This window comes from Salvelinus fontinalis, chromosome 3 (assembly GCF_029448725.1).
Source record: "Salvelinus fontinalis isolate EN_2023a chromosome 3, ASM2944872v1, whole genome shotgun sequence".
Lineage (NCBI taxonomy): Eukaryota > Metazoa > Chordata > Actinopteri > Salmoniformes > Salmonidae > Salvelinus > Salvelinus fontinalis.
This window is the reverse complement of record NC_074667.1, coordinates 54,225,256-54,239,793: the sequence shown is the minus strand read 5'-3', so window position 1 is coordinate 54,239,793 and position 14,538 is coordinate 54,225,256.

The following is a 14,538-nucleotide window of genomic DNA, read 5'->3' as shown; positions in this document are numbered from 1 at the left end:
ACATGGGGGAACAGAGGGTTAAATAATGAACAAGTAATTGGGGAATTGAAACCAGGTGTGTAAGACAAAGACAAAACAAAACAAATGGAAAATGAAAAGTGGATCGGCGATGGCTAGAAGGCCGGTGACGCCGAACGCTGCCCGAACAAGGAGAGGGACCGATTTCGGCGGAAGTCGTGACAAAATTTCTTCAAGTGCAGTCGCAAAAACCATCAAGCGCTATGAGAAACTGGCTCTCATGAGGTCCGCCACAAGAAAGGAAGACCCAAAGTTACCACTGCTGCAGAGGATAAGTTCATTAGAGTTACCAGCCTCAGAAATTGCAGCCCAAATTAAAACTTCAGAGTTCATGTAACAGCCACATCTCAACATCTACCTTTCAGAGGAGAATGAGGACTTAATGGTTGAATTGCTGCAAAGAAACCACTACTAAAAGCCACCAATAATAAGAAGAGACTTGCTTGGGCCAAGAAACACGAGCAATGGACATTAGACTTGTGGAATTCTGTCCTTTCGTCTGATGAGTCCAAATTTGAGATTTTTGGTTCCAACTGCCGTGTCTTTGTGAGACGCAGAATAGGTGAACTCAGCATGTGTGGTTCCCACCCTGAAGCATGGAGGAGGAGGTTTGATGGTGAGGGTTGCTTTGCTGGTGACACTGTCAGTGATACATTTAGAATGCAAGCCACACTCTACCAGCATGACTGGTTTGCGCTTAGTGGGACTATCATTTGTTTTCAACAGGACAATGACCAAATACACCTCCAGGCTGTGTAAGGGCTATTTGACCAAGAAGGAGAGTGATGGAGTGCTGCATCAGATGACCTGGCCTCCACAATCACCCGACTTCAACCCAATTGAGATTGTTTGGGATGAGTTGGACCAAGGAAAAGAAGCCAACAAGTGCTCAGCATATGTGGGAACTCCTTCAAGACTGTTGGAAAAGCATTCCAGGTGAAGCTGGTTGAGAGAATGCCAAGAGTGTGCAAAGCTGTCATCAATGCAAAGGGTGGCTACTTTGAAGAATCTCAAATACTAAATCACTTTTTTGGTTATTACAAGATTACATGTGTTATTTCATAGTTGATGTCTTCAACATTGTTCTACAAAATAGTAAAATAAAGGAAAAACCCTGGAATGAGTAGGTGTGTCCAAACTTTTGACTGGTACTGTACATACATACATACATACATACATACATACATACATACATACATACATACATACATACAGTTGAAGTCGGAAGTTTACATACACTTAGGTTGGAGTCAATTAAACTCATTTTTCAACTACTCTTCAAATTTATTGTTAACAAACTATAGTTTTGGCAAGTCAGTTAGGACATCTACTTTGTGCATGACACAAGTCATTTTTACAACAATTGTTACCAGACAGATTATTTCATTTATAATTAATTCACTGTATCACAATTCCAGTGGGTCAGAAGTTTACATACACTAAGTTGACTGTGTCTTTAAACAGCCTGGAAAATTCCAGAAAATGATGTTATGGCTTTAGAAGCTTCTGATAGGCTAATTAACATAATTTGAGTCAATTGGAGGTGTACCTGTAGATGTATTTCAAAGCCTACCTTCAAATGCAGTGCCTCTTTGCTTGACATCATGGGAAAATCAAAAGAAAATCAGCCAAGACCTCAGAAAATAAATTTCAGACCTCCACAAGTCTGGTTCATTCTTGGGAGCAATTTCCAAACGCCTGAAGGTACCACGTTCATCTGTACAGACAATAGTACGCAAGTATAAACACTATGGGACCACTCAGCCGTCATACCGCTCAGAAAGAAGACACGTTCTGTCTCCTAGAGATGAACGTACTTTGGTGAAAGTGCAAATCAATAACAGAACAACCGCAAAGGACCTTGTGAAGATGCTGGAGGAAACAGGTACAAAAGTATCTATATCCACAGTAAAACGAGTCCTATATCGACAGCCTGAAAGGCGTCTCAGCAAGGAAGAAGCCACTGCTCCAAAACCGCCATAAAAAAGCCAGACTACGGTTTGCAACTGCACATGGGGACAAACTCATCTTTTATACACTCTCATAAAAAGGGGGCATTTCTGTCATGCTGACACACTCTCTGAGCTCCCTCGGGCATGGCTACTTACTGGGAAAAGTATCATCAAAACTATGATCTCGATAGAAAACTGACATCACATTCCTATCTTAGTAAAAATATTATCTTCCTCCTTGATCTTTCCTACACAACGTAAAGGATGTTAACCTGACACACAGTGTGAAAACTCTTCAAGTTACAATATTTTCGTTATATAATTTTTATACCATGTTTAATGACATCACAAAATAGACATTACATTTCCCATATTCCATCTCTCATCATTCCCCACATCCGGATGTTAGAAATATTGTCCCAGTGTTCACTTTTGGACGTAAGAGTTTTTGGGCGGCAAAATGTCTCTGTAACAAAAGAGATTCCAATCACCACTACTGAAGACCAAATAGAATCCTACGCTGCATACAATTTATGACCGGGTGTGAGGTGTCATAAAACCCCACATTAATCCCTCCTCACCTCTGCGGGTGAGAGGGGTCTGGTGGAAGACAGATCCATTGTAAACCTGATATTTGGATCCTTACAGGAGAGTCATGACACAACTGCTTGTAGAACTATTTTTGTTTGTTTAAAAAGAACCTTCCCCTGTGATAGAGAGACACCACTGTCCTCAATGTACTCCTGTCGGCTTTAGCCTTTGTCATGGTAGCTAGAAACGTAGGTTACGCTGTTACTCCTCGCAGTCCTAGACAGGGCAGGTTACAATGAAGATTTAAAACAACAAACAGCAGGGATCTAGACGACCACAAACCCGGAACAATCCGCGGTCCCAGCCGCAAGGGCTAACCGCGTCGCGGGCTGCGTTCAAGCCCTCAAGAAACCCCGCTAGCTTGATAGGCAGATAGCAAGCAGCTAGGCTAGCTGCCACGCCAAATACCTCCTCAGACCCGGCCTTGGTTGGCAGGATCACTGGACAGAAAGTAGCAGTCCCAGCACCTGATGCCAACTGCAACTGATGCCAGGATGCAAACTCAAAAGTTAGCTAGCTACTAAGAAACTTTCCAATACACTTTTAAAACAAACTTTCCAAAACAACAAACCTTGGCTTGGAAGAGTTGCAGTGTTGGATAGCTTTTGCCAGCTAGCTAACATAAATAGCATTCCTTTCTGTTTGAGCCAGGTGTTTGAGTAGGCTAACTTAGCTAGCTGCATTAGCTAGCTAGGTAAGTTAAAGTGAAAAAATATATAATAATATAGCCATCTCTCTCTCTCTCTGCTGCTTCTCCTTAATTTTGGAAGAAATTACTTTATTAAAAACTCTTCAACTATTGTCTTTCTCTCTCTTTTAGTCAATGACTCAATTCTCTAATCCTTTGATTGGCTGGACAACATGTCAGTTCATGCTGCAAGAGCTCTGATAGGTTCAAGGACGTCCTCCAGATGTCATCATAATTAATGTGGAAGTCTATGGAAGGGGGTGAGAACCATGAGCCTCTTAGGTTTTGTATTGAAGTCAATGTACCCAAAGGATAACGGAAAATAGCTGTGCTATCCAAGAGAGTGCTATTTAGGCTACTGTGAATCTGCATTGCAAAATAGTGTGTTTTTATCAGTTATTTGGTGACCTAAATATATTTAGTATAGTTTAATCTAAAAGTTTGAACTTTTTCATGTTTCCCTATAAAAATAAAACAATTGTTCACTTATTAGGATGGTCCTCCCATTCCTCCTCTGAGGAGTCTGCAGTGTCTAAAGTCTACAATGTATTTCTGATCAAATTTATATTATTTTAATGGACAAAAAAATTGCTTTTCTTTCAAAAACAAGGACATTTCTAAATGACCCCATACTTTTGAATGGTAGTGTACATTTGCAAAAATGTCTACAAAACAGATTTTGCTTTGTTATTATGAGGTATTGTTTGTAGATTGATGAGGATTTTTTAAATTCCATTTTAGAATAAGGCTGTAATGTAACAAAACGTGGAAAAAGTAAAGGGGTCTGAATTTTATCTTTATTTAACTAGGCAAGTCAGTTAAGAACAAATTCTTATTTTCAATGACGGCCTAGGAGCAGTGGGTTAACTGCCTTGTTCATGGGCAGAATGACAGATTTGTACTTTGTCGGCTCAGGGATTTGAGAGGTTAGAGTCCAACACTCTAACCACTAGGCTACGCTGCCGGCCCAACACTTTCCGAATGCACTGTAAATACAGTACCAGTCAAAGGTTTGGACACACCTACTCATTCAAGGGTTTTTCTTTATTTTTACTATTTTCTACATTGTGGAATAAGAGTGAAAACATCAAAATAAACACATATGGAATCATGTAGTAACCAAAAAAGTGTTAAACAAATGAACATATATTTTAGATTTGAGATTCTTCAAAGTAGCCACCCTTTGCCTTGATGACAGCTTTGCACACTCTTGGCATTCTCCCAACCAGCTTAATGAGGAATGCTTTTCCAACAGATGAGTTCCCAGATATGCTAAGCACTTGTTGGCTGCTTTTCCTTCACTCTATCACGAATCAGAATGAGACCCAGATGCAGACACAGGAGTTGGACAGTTCCAATCTCAGATTTATTATACAACAGGGGGCTGGCAAACGGCAGGTCAAGGGCAGGCAGAGGTCAGTAATCCAAGGCAGAGTCAATCAGGGACAGAACGACAGACAGGCTCAGGGTCAGTGCAGGCAGAATGGTCAGAACCGGGAAGACTAGAAAACAAAACTTGAGAAACAGGAAAAATTTGAAAACATGCTGAAACGACCTGACAAGACGAACTGGCACAGACCAAAAGAAAACGCAGGTATATGTCACGTGTGCTCCCTCTCCGACCTCTAGGTCATCAGGCTGCTCATTATGGCGCACACCTGTCACCATCGTGACGCGCATCAGACTCACCTTGACTCCATCACTTCCCTGATTACCTTCCCTATATGTCACTATATGTCACTCCCTTTGGTTCCTTCCCCACGCGTCATTGTTTCTGTTTCAGTTTCCTGTCTGTGCGCTGTCCATGTTTCTTGTTTTGTATTATATTTCATTTATTTATTATATTATTCACTCCCTGAACTTGCTCCCCGACTCCCAGCTCATACATTACAGTATAGATACTCAGGAGATAATGGGGACAAATGGAAGACACCTGGTGGGGGGTGGAGACAAGCACAAGAGAGGTGAAACAGATCAGGGTTTGACACACTCTGCGGTCCAACTCATCCCAAACCATCTCAATTGGGTTGAGGTCGGGTGATTGTGGAGGCCAGGTCATCTGATGCAACACTCCATCACTTTCCTTGGTCAAATAGCCCTTACACAGCCTGGAGGTATGATTTGGGTCAGTGTCCTATTGAAAACAAATTATAGTCCCACTAAGCACAAACCAGATGGGATGGCGTATCGCTGCAGAATGCTGTTGTTGCCATGCTGGTTATGTGTGGCTTGAATTCAAAATAAATCACTGACAGTGTCACCAGCAAAGCACCCCCACACCTCCTCCTCCATGCTTCACGGTGGGAACCACACATGCAGAGATCTCACAAAGACACAACGGTTAGAACCAAAAATCTAAAATATGGACTCATCAGACCAAAGGACAGATTTTCATTGCTCCATTGCTCGTATTTCCTGGCCCATTCAAGTCTCTTCTTCTTATTGGTGTCCTTTAGTAGTGGTTTCTTTGCAGCAATTTGACCATGAAGGCCTGATTCATGCAGTCTCCTCTGAACAGTTGATGTTGAGATGTCTGTTACTTGAACTCTGAAGCATTTATTTGGGCTGCAATCTGAGGTGCAGTTATGTCTAATGCACTTATCCTCTGCAGCAGAGGTAACTCTGGGTTTCATCATACCGCTTGATGGTTTTTGCGACTGCACTGGAAGAAACTTTCAAAGTTCTTGAAATGTTCCGTATGGACTGACCTTCATGTCTTAAAGTAATGATGGATTGTCATTTCCCTTTGCTTATTTGAGCTGTTCTTGCCATAATATGGACTTGGTCTTATACCAAATAGGGCTATCTTCTGTGTACCACCCCTACCTTGTATGGCATAAAATTACAAGACTTTGTTTTAATACTGTGTATGCATCAAATAAGGTTTATCAGTGCTCTCTCATCTGTGTCTGTGGGAACTGAGTTGGGACTCTGGGACTTGGCGCTGGCAATTGATTTATGATGGCTTGGTGATAGATCCTACAGCCTGCATTCCATAGAATGAGTTGGTGTTTGTGTACTATGAGGTACCAGGGAGGAGATGGCTCTGGTATGGATTGCTGATAAGAAGAACCTTGTCTTCGGGACCAAACCCTGGTTTCTATACAATGAGAACAGTCTTCACAGCAGGTACCATCTGAGGTGAATTATTCATTTGTTTAGACAAGTCCTAAACTTTTGACCTATTCCAGACATGTTTTGTTTGTCCCGTATTCAGGAGGATGTGTTAACAATCTTTTATTTTTTTATTTCACCTTTATTTAACCAGGTAGGCTAGTTGAGAACCAGTTCTCATTTACAACTGCGACCTTGTTACGGCTCTCGAAAGGAGTGGACCAAAGCGCAGCGTGGAAAGTGTTCAGGAGTTTTATTATCAAAAAACACTCAAACAAAATAACAAAGGAAAAATGAAAGCGAACAGTTCTGTCAGGTAACAGACACTAAACAGAAAACAAGATCCCACATAACCCAAAAGGAAAATGACAACTTATGTATGATCCCCAATCAGAGACAACAATAGATAGCTGCTTCTGATTGGGAAACACACACGGCCAAAAACAAAGAAATAGAAAACAGACTTTCCCACCCGAGTCACACCCTGACCTAACCAAACATAGAGAATAATAGGGATCTCTAAGGTCAGGGCGTGACAGACCTGGCCAAGATAAAGCAAAGCAGTGCGACAAACAACACAGAGTTACGCATGGAATAAACAAGCGTAGTCAATAACACAATAGAAAAAAAGAAAGTCTATATACAGTGTGTGCAAATGGTGTGAGGTGGTAAGGCAATAAATAGGCCATAGTAGCAAAGTAATTACATTTTAGCAAATTAACACTGGAGTGAAAGATGTGCAGATGATGATGTGCAAGTAGAAATACTGGTGTGCAAAAGAGCAGAAAAGTAAATAAAAACAATATGGGAATGAGGTAGGTAGATTGGTTGGGCTATTTACAGACGGACTATGTACAGCTTCAGCGATCGGTTAGGTCCTCAGATAGCTGATGTTTAAAGTTAGTGAGAGAAATATAAGTCTCCAGCTTCAGCGATTTTTGCAATTTGTTCCAGTCATTGGCAGCAGAGAAGTGGAAGGAATGGTGGCCAAAGGAGGTGTTGGCTTCGGGGATGACCAGTGAGATATACCTGCTGGAGCGTGTGCTACGGGTGGGTGTTGTTATCGTGACCAGTGAGATGAGATAAGGCTGAGCTTTACCTAGCATAGACTTAAACTTAAAATCCTGGGGCTCAGTTCTGCTCGTTGGGCTCTCAACGGTCACTTACGGGTGGCTGTTGACCAGCTCCATTATTGCAATAATTAAAAATAAAATGTGATTGTTTTGAAGAAATACAAAAATGTCTCTCTCCTTTGGTTAGAATAATTTCCACGACACAACTGATTGGCTCAAACACATTAAGAAATTCCACAAATTAACTTTTAACAAGGCACACCTGTTAATTGAAATGCATTCCAGGTGACTGCCTACCTACACATGGTTAGCAGATGTTAATGCGAGTGTAGCGAAATGATTGTGCTTCTACTTCCGACCATGCAGTAATATTTAACAAGTAATCTAACCTAACAATTTCACAACAACTACCTTATACACAAAAGTGTAAATGAATGAATAAGAATATGTACTTAAAACTATATGAATGAGCGATGGCCGATGGCATAGGCAAGATGCAGTAGATGGTATAGAGTACAGTATATACATATGTGATGAGTAATGTAGGGTATGTAAACATTATATAAAGTGGCATTGTTTAAAGTGGCTAGTGATACATATATTACATACATTTTTTCATAATTAAAGTGGCTAGAGATGAGTCAGTATGTTGGTAGCAGCCACTCAATGTTAGTGATGGCTGTTTAACAGTCTGATGGACTTGAGAAAGAAGCTGTTTTTCAGACTCTCGGTCCCCGCTTTGATGCACCTGTACTGACCTCGCCTTCTGGATGATAGCGGGGTGAACAGGCAGTGGCTCGGATCGTTGTTGTCCTTGATGATCTTTTTGGCCTTCCTGTGACATCGGATGGTGTAGGTGTCCTGGAGGGCAAGTAGTTTGCCCCCGGTGATGCGTTGTGCAGACCTCACTACCCTCTGGAGAGCCTTACGGTTGTGGACGGAGCAGTTGCCGTACCAGGCCGTGATACAGCCTGACAGGATGCTCTCGATTGTGCATCTGTAAAAGTATGTGAGCGCTGCTGCGCCTTCTTCACCACGTTGTCTGTGTGGGTGGGCCATTTCAGTTTGTTCGTGATGTGTACGCCGAGGAACTTAAAACTTTCCACCTTCTCCACTACTGTCCCGTCGATGTGGATAGGGGGCTGCTCCCTCTGCTGTTTCCTGAAATCCACGATCATCTCCTTTGTTTTGTTGACGTTGAGTGTGAGGTTATTTTCCTGACACCACACTCCGAGGGCCCTCACCTCCTCCCTGTAGGCCAACTCGTCAGAACTTTTTTTAACAGCATAGTTTAAAATATATGGCAAACAGAAATCAAACTGGATGGTCTTCAGAAATAGATGGGAATATTAGAGGGTAGGGGAAGGATAGGAGTAAAAATAAACAAAATGAACTATTGTAAAATGGATTGTGTCCGTAAAATGTATATAGTGTGTATAAGCTGGAAGTAGAGGCTTAAGTTGTTCATTAGTTTACTAGGGAAGGGGTGGTAGGGTTATTGGAAAAAAATAAAGGTAAATATATATACATATAGTTGAAGTCGGAAGTTTACATACACCTTAGCCAAATACATTTAAACTCAGTTTTTCACAATTCCTGACATTAAATCCAAGTAAATTCCTTGTTTTAGGTCAGTTAGGATCACCACTTTATTTTAAGAATGTGAAATGACAAAATAATAGTAGAGAGAATTATTTATTTCAGCTTTTATTTCTTTCATCACATTCCCATTGTGTCAGAAGTTTACATACACTCAATTAGTATTTGATAACATTGCCATTAAAATGTTTAACTTGGGTCAAACGTTTCGGATAGCCTTCCCCAAGCTGTCCACAATAAGTTGGATGAATTTTGGCCCATTCCTCCTGACAGAGCTGGTGTAACTGAGTCCGGTTTGTAGGCCTCCTTGCTCGCACATGCTTTTTCAGTTCTGTCCACAAATATTCTATAGGATTGAGGTCAGGGCTTCGTGATGGCCACTCCAATATCTTGACTTTGTTGTCCTTAAGCCATTTTGCCACAACTTTGGAAGTATACTTGGGGTCATTGTCCATTTGGAAGATCCATTTGCGACCAAGCCTTAACCTCCTAACTGATGTCTTGAGATATTGCTTCAATATATCCACATAATTTTGCTTGTTCATGATGCTATCTATTTTATGAAGTGCACCAGTCCCTCCTGCAGCAAAGCACCCCCACAACATGATGCTGCCACCCCCATCTTTCACAGTTGGGATGGTGTTCTTCAGCTTGCAAGCCTCCCCTTTTTACTCCAAACATAACGATGGTCATTATGGCCAAACAGTTCTACTTTTGTTTCATCAGATCAGAGGACATTTCTCCAAAAAGTACGATCTTTGTCCCCATGAGCAGTTGCAAACCGTAGTCTGGCTTTTTTTATGGCGGTTTTGGAGCAGTGGCTTCTTCCTTGCTGAGCGGCCTTTCAGGTTATGTAGGACTCGTTTTACTGTGGATATAGATTATTTTGTACATGCTTCCTCCAGCATCTTCACAAAAGTCATTTGCTGTTGTTCTGGGATTGATTTGCACTTTCGCACCAAAGTACATTAATCTCTAGGAGACAGAACGCGTCTCCTTCCTGAGCGGTATGACGGCTGCGTGGTCCCATGGAGTTTATAGTTGCGTACTATTGTTTGTACAGATGAACGTGGTACCTTCAGGCGTTTGGAAATTGCTCCCAGTGATGAACCAGACTTGTGGAGGTCTACAATTCTTTTTCCTGAGGTCTTGGCTGATTTCTTTTGATTTTCCCATGATGTCAAGCAAAGAGGCACTGAGTTTGAAGGTAGGCCTTGAAATACATCCACAGGTACACCTCCAATTGACTCAAATTATGTCAATTAGCCTATCAGATGCTTCTAAAGCCATAACATCATTTTCTGGAATTTTCCAAGCTGTTTAAAGGCACAGTCAACTTAGTATATGTAAACTTCTGACCCACTGGAATTGTGATACAGTGAATTATAAGTGAAATAATCTGTCTGTATACAATTGTTGGAAAAATGACTTGTGTCATGCACAAAGTAGATGTCCTAACGGACATGCCAAAACTATAGTTTGTTAACAAGAAATTTGTGGAGTGGTTGAAAAACGACTTTTTTATGACTATAACCTAAGTCTATGTAAACTTCCGACTTCAACTGTATGTACAGTACCAGTCAAAAGTTTGGACACACCTACTCATTCAATGGGTTGTCTTTATTTTTACTATTTTCTACATTGTAGAATAATAGTGAAGACATCAAAACTATGAAATGACACATATGGAATCATGTAGTAACCAAAAAAGCGTGAAATAAATCAAAGTATATTTTAGATTTGAGATTTGAGATTCTTCAAAGCATTCTCTCAACCAGCTTCAAGTTTGCAGACAGGCTACAGGGAGGAGGTGAGGGCCCTCGGAATGTGGTGTCAGGAAAATAACCTCACACTCAATGTCAACAAAACAAAAGAGATGATTGTGGACTTCAGGAAACAGCAGAGGGAGCAGCCCCCTATCCACATCGACGGGACAGTAGTGGAGAAGGTGGAAAGTTTTAAGTTCCTCGACGTACACATCACGGACAAACTGAAATGGTCCAACCACACAGACAGCGTGGTGAAGAAGGCGCAGCAGCGCCTCTTCAACCTCAGGAGGCTGAAGAAATTCGGCCTGTCACCAAATACATTCACAAACTCTTACAGATGCACAATCGAGAGCATCCTGTCAGGCTGGGGGGCGAGGTCAGTACAGGTGCATCAAAGCTGGGACCGAGAGACTGAAGAACAGCTTCTATCTCAAGGCCATCAGACTGCTAAACAGCAATCACTAACTCAGAGAGGCTGCTGCCTACATGGAGACCCAATCACTTGCCACTAACAAATAGATCACTAGTCACTTTAAACAATGCCACTTGAATAATGTTTACATATCTTACATTACTCATATCATATGTATATACCGTATTTTATACCATCTATTGCACCTTGCCTATGCCGCTCGGCCATCGCTCATCCATATATTTATATGTACATATTCTCATTCACCCATTTTAGATTATGGTTTATTAGGTAGTTGTTGGGGAATTGTTAGATCACTTGTTAGATAATACTGCACTGTCGGGAACCAGAAGCACAAGCATTTCACTACACTCACATTAACATCTGCTAACCATGTGTATGTGACCAATAAAATTAGATTTGATTTAACACCATTTGCCATCTATTTTTCAACTGTGCTGTGATGTTCCACAAAAGTTCTGAACCTTTCTAATCTCATAGTTTCTACAGATTGTAAATTAAAGATACAATTTTCTGCTAAAATGATTATATTATTATTGATCGATTGACTATTACTTTTCAAATCACCCAGGAGTACTACCTGCAGAGTTAGCTCCAGGTAAATGTTGCAATTCTTCAGCCATTCCAAAACAAGTGATCTAATGATTCTGTCACTTCACATATATACATATATACATATATATATATATAAATATATATATATATTTAACATTCTATTGGTTGCAAGAATTTTGTATAATTTAAATTGAAAAATTCTACGTTTTGAATCCGGCGTCGTTTTGCTTATCAGTTCATAAACCATGTGCCATGGAATCGGTACATCGAAAATATCTTCCCAACTGCTTTGCAATCACTACCAAGAAGTGGGAGTTTGGCAACACTATCTGCAGTAACCCATGGGGAGGGAGTCACACTCGGACAAAAAGAGAGTGGGCAAATTATTTTGGCCCTGGTGGCACAAAATAATCAAAGGTCTGACTGCACAGAGATGCTTGGGAAAATGGTCACAACAGAGTACCAGCGTGTGTGTGTTTCAGGGGAAATGCGTATATCTGATCTCCATCAACTAGGACTTGACATCGGTGATCAAATCTCCCCATTTTTACCCATTTCTGCTCAATTTTGCCTGCCTTCTCAAACAGCTGCAACTGTATATGCCGTCTCACATCCAGTCTTTTCTTGAGTTGGGCTCGGGGATGGAACAGGAAGACGACCCTAAGCACACGAAGACGACCCTAAGCACGCAGCCAAGACAATGCAGGAGTGGCTTCGGGACTCTGAATGTCCTTGAGTGGCCCAGCCAGATCGGACTTGATCAGACTTGAGCCCGATCAAACATCTCTGGAAAGACCTGAAAATAGCTGTGCAGCAACGCTCCCGCATCCAACATGAGAGAGCTTGAGAGAACCTGCAGAGAAGAATTGGAGAAACTCCCCAAATACAGATGTGCCAAGCTTGTAGCATCATACCAAAGAAGACTCGAGGCTGTAATCGCTGCTTCAACGAAGTACTGAGTAAAGGGTCTGAATACCTATGTAAATGTGATATATCCGTTCTTTTATATTTAATAAATTAGCCAAAATATTTCTTTTAAGTTTTTGCTTTGTCATTATGGGTTACTGTGTGTAGATTGACGAGGGGGCAAATGATTTAATACATTTCAGAATAAGGCTGTACCGTAACAAAATGTGTAAAAAGTCATGGGCCCTGAATACTTTTCGAAGGCACAGCATATAATACAAATCGAGGTGAGGGTGTTAGAAATGCTTTTGGCGGTTGATCTGCTTCTGTTCTGTGGGTGGCACTGAGTGCTATTTTCGAAGGATGGGATCCGGGGGGGGGGGGTTACTTAGTAACAATGCAAATATCATGGTACAGCTATATGGATACTCAGTCACTATGGTACTTTTGTGATATATTATGATAAATAGAATTGAAACTTGTATCTCATTATGGTAAATGGTGAAATAAGTATAGCAAGTTATAATTGTAATGGCTTAGCAGATAATAACAAAACTCGATCAGTATTTTCCTGCCTAAAAGCGAATGAATATAATATCTATTGTTGACAGGAAACTTATTCAACAATTTTAGATGAAGTTGTGTGGAAATATACTTCTGCCATGGGCAAAGAAACTCAAAAGGGTGATGATATTCATTAACAATAATTTTGATCCGAGTGTGCAAATTGTCCAAACAGATCCGCAAAGTCGATGGATGATTTTAAACATGTTATTGGACCATAAACAGATATGGCTCATTCATCTATATGGTCCAAATAATTATGATCCAAGCTTATTTGAAAATATATATAATACCATATCAAACCTACAAGCAATACAAGATTCTATTATTATGGAAGATTATAATATGGTTTTAAATACCTCAATGGACCGTAAAGGAAATCACACTACAAACTATTACCCTCATGCACTTAAGAAAATCACAAAGGTCATGGATATATTAGAACAGGGGATATATGGAGTCTTAAATATCCTGACCTAGTGAGATTTAAACATGGCGGAGGCTCCATCAAGCTAGTCGTCTTGACTACTTTCTTATGTCATTCTCGCTGGCACTAAAGGTTTTTAGAAAGTGTTGATAGGGGACAGAATGTAGTCGGACCATCAAATAATTGGCATATACATTATTCTCACAGAATTTTCATGTAGATGAGGATATTGGAAATTTTATCAATGCCTATTGGATGATAAAAACAAGTTAACTAAGACAGAAGATTAAAACAGACTTTTCCCAACATAACATAGGTACAGCAGATCCCCTTATTGTATGGGACACTTTTAAATGCGCCTTTAAAGGCCCTGCAATTCAGTAGTCATCTCTAAATCAAAAGCAATTTAGGTTAAAAGAGTCCATATTAACAGTAACAGTACAGATAGATAGATAGCAGTAAAAGCTGTACCATAGAGGGACAGAATAAGTCAGAGGAAAAACAAAAATAAATGGATTAACTTATTTTTGTGGTCTGATCAGCCACATTGGAAAGCCATTTGGATGGAGAATCTAAGGTAATTGGTAATACTGAGTTTAAGGTAATTTAATACAACAAGGCGGTGAAACTGATATTATAGTGTATTATATTTTCTTAGATGAATACGGTGAGAAAATTAGTTAGGATACGTTAAAAAAAAGTAGACTCATGTTAAGTATTTAGGACATATTTTAAACCAACAGGGCAGGAAAAAAGATGAAGGTAGGGAACATAGTGATTTTATAAGCATTAAATTTAAGTATTAAAAGAAAAATGTTGCAGTTCTTAGGGATGGTAAATTACTGTAGG